The sequence below is a fragment of the Ammospiza nelsoni genome, chromosome 1 (genome assembly GCF_027579445.1).
Source record: "Ammospiza nelsoni isolate bAmmNel1 chromosome 1, bAmmNel1.pri, whole genome shotgun sequence".
Taxonomy (NCBI): domain Eukaryota; kingdom Metazoa; phylum Chordata; class Aves; order Passeriformes; family Passerellidae; genus Ammospiza; species Ammospiza nelsoni.
The window spans coordinates 150004216-150015873 of record NC_080633.1 but is presented as its reverse complement, the minus strand read 5'-3'; the positions used below and the strand labels follow the sequence as shown (position 1 = coordinate 150015873).

General features: G+C 38.8%; 1 protein-coding gene across 2 annotated transcripts in view; it reads left to right on the top strand.

Moving 5' to 3' along the window:
* Positions 1-11658, top strand: part of TRAPPC9 (trafficking protein particle complex subunit 9) — a 450475-nt gene that overhangs the window by 176785 nt on the left and 262032 nt on the right. The gene's annotated exons all lie outside the window — the stretch shown is intronic.

Below are 11658 nucleotides of genomic sequence, written 5' to 3'. Positions count from 1 at the left end.
AATAGAACATTAAATTTGATTTTTAAAGAAAAAATAATTCTCCTTATTTAGGTGTGGAGTACTGTGGAATTGTTTAAATAGAAATGGTAGAAATTGCAGGCATTACTCTGTGGACATGAGATTCTGTTCCTCGTGGTAGAAGATTTAAACCAATGGAGGTGCTGTACTTCACTTCAAATGATTGCAAATCGAAAAGTAAAACTGAAGAAAATGGAATATAATGTTTTTGCCATTTCTTGGGTGTGGAATGTCCCCCAGTGCCAGTGCTTGGGCACCTTTAGGAATGTAATGTGTGCTGGGCTCTCAGTTCTTGCTTGGAAGAAGAACAGGTCCTGCATTCCTGATTTCCATACTGGAATTTAGTGAAAGTTTTAGCCTTGGTACCTTCACTGCATGTTGGGTCCAATTAAAAACTGATTTAGTCACAATACTGCATGCAACAAGGCAGTAGGAAGTTATTTAAGTAGGGTTTGGACACCAAGTCTGAGGAAGGCATTGTAATTTTCTATTTTTATTTCTAACCCCTTTTACTGTGATGAGCTCCTTGAATGATTGGACTGAAAAAAGTTCTGTCAGTGTCTGTCCCAAAGTTCTGGCAAGTCCATCAGTGATGTCTTACAGGTACCTGTGGGTGTGTTGCATGTTTTTTGATCCTTATTGATTATCAACACTCCTGATTCCACCACAAGTGTGCAATTGCAATTCTTTGGTTGTAAATGTGTTGCACTAAAAACTAACAGTGAATCGAATTTGCTTTTCTGAATCCACTGAAAAGCAAACATGCTGAGAGCTGATCACTTGGAAATTCATCAGTTTTCAACTCTGGTTCAGAACCTACAAATTAAACTTATTCACTGCTAAGCGTGATGTCTCGTATGTTTACATAGAATTCACACTCTTATACAGAGATAACAGCCTACAGGGGTTTAAAATAATTCAATGTAAATAATACATATTATGGCAATATTCTGCTGCTTGGCTGCGATTTTTTTTTTGTCTTAATAATCATCCTTCACTGTTATACATGTATTTAATTGTTTTTTTAAACATTTTTCCTTGCTTCAGTTCAGAAATGTCTGTCAAGTTTCCAAACCCAGTGTTGTTATCTTAGTGTTTAAAGCAAAACTAATTATTGTCAAAGGTCTTGAATAATGTACAGAACATGATAAAGAAATACATTATATAACCTGAGGGAAACAAAACTTGACTTTCCAGAAGCAGTTTTAGAAAACATGAATAACATGCACAAGATAAAGAAGCAGTAATGTGCCCTTCCAACTCAGAATGTCTGGGATCTGGAAATAAAGATTAAATATTTGTTGAAATAATTATACAGATGGTCATATTTGGTGTTGATGAGGTGTTGAGACTGTGAAATGCGAGAAGCAGTAATTAGATTGGAGAACATGAAAAACTGATTTAGGGGAATAAATTTCAAATTTTGTATACCACATTCAGTCATTTCAGATTTACACACAGAGATTCTGGCCAGGGATGGAGAAGACAATGCTGGGAATTCTTAGGCTGGAAAGAAACTTGCATTTTAGGGTCACAGTCTGATAAAGTGGAAATGTAGAAAGAAAAAACAAGTGAAAGAAACGAAAATATGGGAACCTGGGTTGAAACAGCAAAAAACATCAGGACAGAAGGGTTGATCTCACTGAGAGCTTAAAAAGCACAACCTCCTCCTTTTGTGGTGCTTCTTACAAGAGCACCAGGAGGAGAATTGTGCCTGTGACCTGTCCAGTGCCCAGCAGGACAATTGTCCCCTCTCAGGTGCAAACTCCTTCCCTTTGTGCTCATCTTCCTCCTTAGGTTCTGCATTCCCCAGCAGGAGTCTGAATCATCCTGAGACCTTGGTCTGCTAAAGAAATAAACCATCCTTCTTGTCTATAAAACAAAGGTTCAATTTTGCATGATGTGCCAGAGGAGTGATTATATTTGACAGTTTCAATATTTTGATTTCACAGCGAGCCCCATTTGGAATTGCATCTGTCAAGGTAAAGGAAAGGTTTGCTCCTACAGAGAGCATTGTCCATGAGACAGGATGGTCTTTGTTATGCTGCTCAATAAATTAATGGATTTCTTTCCAGATTTGTCCTCAGCAGGCAAAGAATCAGTTTCATTTTGGATATGATTAAAAAAAGAAAGTATCAATAAGGAATTAAGCAGTCAGGAATCAGAAAAGGCCTGATAATGATGGAGAGTTCTATTACAATTTTGAATCAGTTTTTTTTCCTAGCTAGTGGAATGAAAATGCAAGTATAAGAAGTAAAAGTTACAGAAAGTAAATTTAAAAAATACCCAAATTAGCTAATTTGGTGTGATTTAATGATGGGATATTAGTTCTCTTTTCTTCTTGTACTCACCAGTAGTAATTAGTTTAAAACAACTTGTTTTGAACATACTGATGTAAAGTTGGAACAGTACTTTACTTGTTTTGGTAATTTTCTCCTTATTGCTATTTCTGTGTTACTGAACTGGCTGTTGTCAGAATTTTTGTGATCCTTGAGTCAGGTATTTTCTAGAGAGATTTTGGAACATTTTGATGAGCTAGAGAGAGAACATGCGAATAAGAAGGTTTGTATTTCTGGTGGAGGAGAGCTGTCTGCTCATGAAGAGTGAATCAATGTCACATAATGAGCATACTATTTTGAGTTCCTTTAACTGATTTATAAAGTCACAGAATAACATAATACTTTGACTTGGAAAAGACCTCAAAGATCACCTATTCTCACCCCTCTGCCATGGGCAGGGAACCATGTAAGCCCTGCATATTAATTTGTTGCAAGATAATCAATCTGAGAAAGTAATCAAGGAGGATTTTTTTCGCCCTGAATCCAGCAGAAATTCATCCCTGAAATGCAATTTAGGAAGGAGAATGTGGCATCCAAATTGTTAGTTATTCAGGATGTTGCTAGAAGATAAATGATCCTGAGTTTATCTGGGCTAACTTTCACCTTCCTAGATGGAAAGAGAATAAAACTTCTACTGTAGCAGCAAATTATTTATCTATCTGAAGTTCAGTGATGTTTCACCTGAGCTATCCTGGTGTGTTATGGCTGATATTCTTTAAAACTATGGATGATATTCCTTAAAACTCTCTGACCCAGCAGCCTCCTCCTCCTCTGACAGAACTCAGCACTTGAGATTCCCATTAGGACCCAGTCCCCTGTTCATCAAGAGCTCCTTAAAGTGATTTATTGATGCAGAATGTTCTTGAGTGAACTGGCAGCCATAAACACTGTAGTAAATAAAAGTCTTAGTAAAATGCAGTTCTGCAATTGTTGTGATGGTTGGGCTTTATCCTAAAAGCTCTCTTTTGTGAAATTCAGAGCTCACTTTGGGAGCTGTATGGGTTCACTTGGGTTTGTCCTCTCTCTGTATTTTTCCCTGGATGCTAAGGTTCTAAGTTCTGCAGGCTGTGTCCATCAGGTGTTGAGCTGGAATGTGTATTTTGTCTGCTTTGTATCAATTCTGGGTGCATTAAGTAGCCACATATAAACCCCAGAATTATAAAATTCCTCAGGGCTTCTTTTGCAGCTTATTCCTCTTTTCTCTCTCACTCATTTCCTTGGTTTAGTCTCTGTTTTTCTCTCATCCCTTCACCTTGAGCTGCTCTCTATCTCAAGTAAACATATTTTGGAAGCAAAAGAAAATTTTCCCTTTTTTCCCCCCTCTCCCTTTTGGCAATATTTTGTTTAGACATTGGGGGTAGCTGAAGGTTGGAGATATCCTTACAGAGAATTCATTTTGGTGAAATTAATTGAAACAGCAGTAGGAAATGAATGTAAAAGAAATCTTCAATTTTTTGAGAGGGCAGGGATAATGAGCAGGAGATGATCCCAGAAGTTCTTGTGTAAATTTCTCTTCCACTGTGTTAAACATGTTTTCTGAGCTAACTGTGCCTTATGCAAGCAATCCTTCAAGTACTGAATGTAAAAAAAACCCCAACTCTGCATAACTCCACCTGATAAATAGAAATGCTGTTCTTCTGCATATTTATTCATCTAGAGCAATCCCCTAAATGTTTTATTTTGTCTTTAATAATTGGGAATATTTTATTTATTTTTCTATTTAAGATTTCCCCCCATTACTTTCTAATTATTTATTAATGAGCAAAATCTGGACTTGGTACATATTAGAGGAAGTACATTCTGGAATAACCTTCAGACTGTTTTTTTTCCCTCTCAGTCTTGCTAACCAGTTTGAAGACAGAACTGATAATTTTATGAGCAAGGCCACAGAATCACAGCCACAGTCATGGACTGCAGAGCCTCTCTGAGCAGTTCCAGGGTCAGAATACCCTCACAAGAATAAAGGTTTGTACCATGTCCAGATGAAATTTCCCTTATTTTGATTTGGGTTCTGGCACTGGGCACGACAGAGAAGAGCCTGGGTCTGGCTTCTTTACTCCTTGCCCCCATCAAGAATTTATGGATAAATTTCTCCTGAGCTTTCTTTTCTGTGGGTTCTCTCCCAGCTCTCTCAGCTTCTCCTTGTATGACAAATATTTGTATCCATTAATTGTCTTCATGACCCTGGGTTGGACTTGTTTTTGTTTGAGAATGCTGCTATATTTATTTTAAAGAGGGAATACAAAACACTGAATGTTTTTGCCATGTATTTTCCTTTTCCTTGTGGCCTTAGCTTTATTTTCAGTCAGTTGTTGATTTGGGACACCAGATCAATCCTCATTTCTTTCTTTTCACATCTTCATCTTTTTCATTAATGGTGCTTGGTCTTCACAGGATCCCAGAATCCTGGAATGGTTTGGGTGCGAAGGGACCTTAAAGATCATCCCGTTCCACCCCCTGCCATGGGCAGGGACACATCCATCCCACCATCCCAGGGTGCTCCAAGCCGCATCCAGCCTGGCCTTGGACACTTCCAGGGATGGAGCATCCACAAATTCTCTGAGCAACCTGTGCCAGGGCCTCATCACCCTATTAAGAATTTCTTCCTCATGCTTAATCTAAACCTCTTCTCTTTCAGCTTAAAACAATTTCAAAACTATGAAAAAGTTACCAATATTTGAGTTAGGTTTTTCATTTAGAAGAACATCTTGACTTGTGGAGGCATGAGATAATGCTGTGTTTTTCCTAGAAGTAATTATTCTGCAGTTGTGTCACACTTTAAAGCTTATCTATGGGATTTCACAACCTTTCTCCTCAGATACAGCATTTGTTTCAATTCTTTTTTTTTTCTGTTCTGACTGATGTTTGATGAAGCTTCTGCCAATGAGGAATAGAAAGGGATATTTGACATCTTGTAGAAAATGTTATTTTCTGAGTTTCAGTTAACACTTAAATCAATTCAGCTTTCCTGTTGGTTTCCCCATTTAGATAACTCTTTTGTGGAGTAGAACCATTTATGCCCATTGCATCAAGGAAAATATTTATTTGCAAATAAATTTGCCCTTCTCAGTGTTTCATTAAGATTTCCATCCACATAAATACACAATGTTTTTACTACATAGTCAGCTGTTTTACTTAATATCATATTCAGTAAAAAAACCCAGAAAACAAATAAAACCCTACAGTTTTTCATCAGACATTATTAAATGTTGCTACAAACACTTTCTATCCTGGTATGTGCTAGAAGAATTTTGTTGACACATGGTGAAAAAACTTCATTTATTCACGGAATTACAGAATCTTTAAGGTTGGAAAAGATCTCTAAGGTCAGTGAATCCAAATGTTAATCCAGCCCTGCCTACCTTGTCCTTAAGCACAACATTTGTCTGTATTTTGAGCTCCTCGGGGATGTTGATTCCACCACTTCCCTGGCTGTGCCTGCTCCAGTACCTGACCAACCTTTCTGCTTTGTTTCTTCACCTTTCAACTCATTTGTTTTGGCATAGATCCACAGTTGACTGTATTGCTCTTCTTTAAGGATGTAACAGCCAAATTCACCTCATTTAATTTAATACCTAATTTTTCAAGCATTTTGTAGTTTCTCCAAGGAAGTTATGAATTCATCCAGTTGAAGGGAGATTCATAAAAATGAGTTAAAAAACTGTTGTAATGTTCATGACTTGTTTCAGGTTGCATTACCCAAACTTAACAAATCTTACCAGTAAGACTGAAACTGAAAATCCAATACAATTAGTGAGGAAAGTGGTATTTTTGTGCATAGCTTTAGCTAAAAATAGCAAGGACCCTCAGGATATGGTGGTAAATCTATTTTTAAAAAAGAGCATTGCAATTTAATGAAATGCTGAGCCCAGGGAATGCAGTCAAGGATAATCAGAGTCCCTTATCACCTTTGACAGGCTGCAGTATTTATTACAGCTTTGTTTCAGCCTGTGACTTCTTACCTCAGTAATTGAATACTTTCTGTGCCCATTATTAAGGAAAACATTAAAGCTTAAAAAAGGCATAATAGTAATTAAACCAAAAAAAAGGGTGTAGCTTCAGGGGATGGGAGCATGCTTGAAACATCAGATTTGAAATATTTAGATTCCTTTAATCAGACTTTCAAATCACAGGGGAGCAGGCGTAGACTTTCATCCTTTGCAAGCCGCATAAACTCAGCTCAGTGCAGAAACATTGAAATCCCTCAACTGTTGTATCAGGGAATCACTTTACTGGTGTTCAGAGCACACTTACTGATGCTCTTGTCAGATTGTTCTTCAAGGTCCACAAAGAGCAGCTCTGTCCCTTGGGATGGGACATTCTGCCAAGTGTGGACCTGCTAGAGCCAGAAAAAGGAAATTCTTAATGCAGTCTCAGCCCCCATCACTGCCACTATTTCCACTCTGTTTTTCTACTCTGAGAAGTATAAAATGTGTTAAAAGAATGGTTGGGCTGTGATGATCTGGTTTCCATCAGAGCTGGAGAGGAATCCATTAGCAGATCCACATGGAGAAGTTTCCTGATGTAGCAGGATCAGCATTGTTTGTGACCTCTGCATTTGTGGTAGTGAGCCATTCTGTACTACCCTGAAATGCTGAAAATTGCTGCTTTCTGCCTTCATGCACCTCAAATATATCCATCTTTATTCTCCTTCAGCACATCATTTGTAAAGAGTAGAAAGGACTCACACCAAAGTTTGTTTTCAGTCAGTAAGTTTGAATAAATGTTTTTCAACACCAGCAAAGTTCTTCACTGGTGAGAACTGCATGGGCAGAACTCAGCAGAAGTTGACACAGAACTGTAAAGAAATAGCTGTGAACCAGTGGCAACACCTTCATTTTTGTCAGTAGTGTTTTCCTGTTGGAAACCCTTCACAGAGATTTATTTCTTTGCATCTGCTCCTACTGACCTTGAGGGTGGGCAGCTTAAAGTTATTTTTAGATCTTTTGTGAGGGTATTTATGTGGCACTGACTTTTTTAAATTTGAAAAGCCAAGTAGCTTTTTATACCATTGTTAAAGAGGCAGTGGTTATGGCTCAGTGGTTAAAACTGAATTCTGTTTTGCACTTAAAAGCTGAGATTTATCCTTTTAAGCCTTGTGCTGGCTTAATGATTCAATGCAACTGTATGTTTTGCTGGCTGCTTTGGTCTGGTTAGGTGGTTTTCTGCCTTAAAAAACCCCAAACAGGTATAGTTTGTACTGTGTATCATCTCTATGCTGTATTTGTAGACATTTTTGAAAACCAGTGTATTTTCATGGTAAAATCCAAGCCCCAGCTATATCTAAACTAGCCTAAGGTTTGAATCAGCAATGTAAACCAGAAGAAAAAAATAGATACCATAACTACCTGCACATTATTCATTAAAATTTCAATAAATTTACAATTGAAACTGCCCACAGAAAGGCTGATGTGTAAGGTACAGGTAGAGTGGCAGTTTCTCCAGCAGTGACTTGCATTTTGTATTTCTGGGTTTTTCTCCCTGATGGGATTGAGAGAAGCTTGTCTTGGAATCTCATAAAATACCTTGCTTCTTTTGCTCACATTGTTTGATCAAAGTCTAGGATCTGCAGGTATTTTTCTGTTAATGAAAACTGGCTGTGGAAAAAATGCTTTACAGCACCTACGTCAGTTCTCTTTGTGTTTTGACACATTTTGATGTTAAAATAGATACAGATAGGCTTTTTTTACCTCTTTCAGTGATTGCCCCATGTGTGCTTTCTAACCGGGATGTGTTTCCTTCTGCTTGTCACCAAATACTTCAACTTCTCCTCAATTAATTAATGCCCTTTAAATCTGTGTGTACCTGCAGGAGAGATTAATCTACCTGTGTCATTCTTAACATGACATTGCAGCTGCTTTTATTTTCCTTAATGTCTCTTTTAGAGACATTAAGGAAATTTTGCTTTGCTTGTGTTCTGAGAGCTTTGACAAAAAATATGTACAGGAAGTTTGAATTTGTGGGTGTTGACTTTGAAGCTGTTGGGCTTTGATAGCCTCACTCGATTTTTGATGTTTGATCTTTCCTTGGTTTCCTCCATTCAAATGAAAACAACAAAAGTCTCAGAACACCCAGTCTTGAGGAAGGTCTCAGTGTTCACAGGGAGAGGTGGAGCAGACTTCAGTCAAGCTGCATTTAGCAGCCCCAGCCAAGAGAAGAATTGTCTTCCTCAGCTTTGGTTGTGCCTGGAAGCATTTCTGCCATCAATGCCCTCCTGCAGCCTCCAGTGCTCCCCAGTAATTCCAGGGAAATCTCATTCCCAGTCTTTCCATGAAGCTTCCACAGAACTTCCCAAGAACACCTTGCAAGCCTTTTCTTGGTAATGCAATTATGTTAATGGAAGTGTATAATCTCCCTGCATCCCTGAGGTACCTGGAATTCTTCCCATCCCCAGTGTTATTCCCAACACACCTGTTCAAGCTGATGTGCTGAATTAAGGCAGGTCTGTGTCACTGCTGTGTCACAGGAGGGTGCAGTGGCCACGTCCTGCAGCTTCAATTGTGTTTTCTCAGAAGAGACAAAGAGGCAAAGCACTCTGCCAGTAAGAAATTTAATTTTTTAAGGAGCTGGAGACCAGGAAGATGCAGTTCTTTGTGCCTAATGGGAATCTCTGAGGCTTGACCTGGCTTTGCAATCAGTTCTCTGACCCTGTGATGGAGCTCCTGCAAGGATCTTCAGCTGCACAAGAGGATTGTCCTTCCCCCTTATCTGCCTTGGGGGCAGTTGTTCAAACCCAGCAGGAATGGAGGCATCCCAGATCTTGCAGGAACCATCCTGTTTGTCACCTTCCCTCAGGTTCATGGGTATTCCAACCCCAGTGTAGACACTGTGGGTGAGAACAACTGCTTTGCCCACCAGTTTTTCCTCAGTCCTTAGGAAAAGGCTTGCGAAAGCTGCTTGGAAACACTGCTCAGTGTCTTCCTCACAAGGTTTACTCTCACTTGAGAAGAACAGAGTTTTACAGCAGCTGTTTCATGGCAACAAAGAGAAAAAAAGTACAGAGACTGGGTTTCAGAAAATGGTGGTTCAAGTTAAGTATTGTGATTGAGGTTGAAAGAAAATTCTATCCCTTCATGGGGAAAACTGATTTGTGTCTATTCATCTTCAAGGGGGTTGGTGTGCTTTTCATATTTTGCACGTTCTTGTGTAAATAGAATCAGTTTTTTTTAGGTGAGAAGCCCTGTCTGTACCAGGATGTGTAGCTGGATTCTCTGTAACTCCAGAGCTGCATATGGAGGTCCCTGCAGCATTAGATATGGGCACTTCAGGTTAAGTAAAGGGGGTTTTTTGTCATTACTTCAAACAGGTACAAAGATTTCTAGAGATGATTGTGCAGCTGTTTCACTTACTGGAGATAATTTGAGCCATGCTTTTTGTTTGATGATGAGTCATGACCAGCATCTGCAGAAAGGAGCCTTTCATCTTCAGCCCTTACCCTGTTTAGGTTTTTCCCTGGTTGGGAGACAGGATCTGTGTTCCCTGGAAGTGCTTTGGAGCTCTGGGCTCCATCATGCCCAAAGCATCTTGATGTGCTTGAGCCATTTCTGGGTTCCAAACAAAAGAGGTAACATCAAAAATCATGTCCTTTAGTTAATTTTTAGCACTGAACCCACCTGGAATTTCATGTGTGGGAGATGCCAAGCAAAGCTTGGATTCTGCTGTGGGTGCTTTGCTGACCCAGCCCAGCTGTGTGTCTGATTCACTGGTTGTGATTAATGATGGATGCTTTACCTCAGTTCCAGCTCTTACTGAAAATACCTTAGCAAGAACTCACTGAAGCTCACTGCAATAATTATATTCATATTACCATAAATGAGTTTCCAGCAGCTGCTTGATCTTTTGATTTATGAAAATGTCCTGAAGTTCAGGATGGAAGTGCATGGTCTGGGAGCCTCTCTGCACTTAACTGAGTGGTGAATTTACCCCAAATCAGCCAGACAGGCACTGACAGCAGGGAAAGATGCAACTCCTCTTCATGGTGGTGGAGAGGCCAGAGATGATTAAACACCCAGCTTGATGGAGTTGATGACAAACTCTGTAAGACCTGCAGTACTCAGCTGATTTGTTCCCTTTATCTGTCTCATTTTTTTTTAATATTGAATTCAGTTTGAACATTGAGAGAAGCTGGAGGGGGCCAGGGTATTAAAATGTCCTTTTTTGGGTCATTTTCCAGCAGCATGTGGATGGGTCAGAGTGTGAGTGAGACGTTGAGTGAGGGTATAGGGCTGAGGCTAAAAAGATGACTTAAATCAGAGGTTGAGTGTAAGCAGAACATAAACACTAAAGTGAACATGGGCATCTTAAAAGAACTTCCAATTTTTGGTAAATAAATTTCCATATTTAAAAAATGAGCTAAAAACTGATTGCCTACTGGGGTGCAGGAGTGGGATATGGAGAGTCATTGTAGCCTGGGCCATGTATTATCTACAGAACTTTTAACTGAATTCTTGTTCCTTGGCCAAATTTTGTCCTTTCTTTGCATTTCTTCCTCTTCTGGGAATAACAGTGACTTTGGAAAAGTATGTTATTGATAGTGATGAATAAAAAAAAAACCACATTAATAATCTGAGTGTGGGGATTAGAAGACTGGAAGGAAGGAATTAAATGATAAACAAAAGAAACTTGATTTGGAGTCAGTGACCCAGTAAACTGCAGGATAGTTTTTTAGAATATTAGTGCATCTTAAACAAAGTGTTATTATGCCCCAAGTTAATTCAGTTTAAGCAATGAGCATTTATGGGCAGGGCAAAAGTGTTGTCTAAAGACTTGTTGATATTTTGAAAAAGCTTTTGTGCTGCAAAAACCCCTTTTTAATTATTAATAGAGCTGAGATTGAGAATAGATGATTTCTCCACTGTAATAAAAAGAGTACATCAAAACACAAAATGCTTTTTGTACCTTCCCATCATGAAACCTACATCCCTTCTATAGCTGTCCCAAGGATTGGTAATTTATTGTTGTAGAAGGGCTTATGACAATAAAAATCATGGAACAATCAGAGTTTCCCTTAGAGAAGAAACTGCATTATGAAGTCTACTGAACTCTGGAGGAAATGTGAGTTAAAGAGTGCAGTGACATTGGTAGACTGAGTAAATATTTCACCATTTTTAAGTCCATGCACTTGGAAGTCTTTAGGGTTTGGTGATTTTTTTCTCTTCTTACATATTTGATACCCATTATTGTTACAAGCATTGTCTTTTTAGCTGCTTGATCAGACCTTACTGGTTTGGATCCTGACATGAATGTAACAACTCTGTTTCATTTCCCGCCCTGAATTCAGTTTAGATTTATTTCCAGGCAT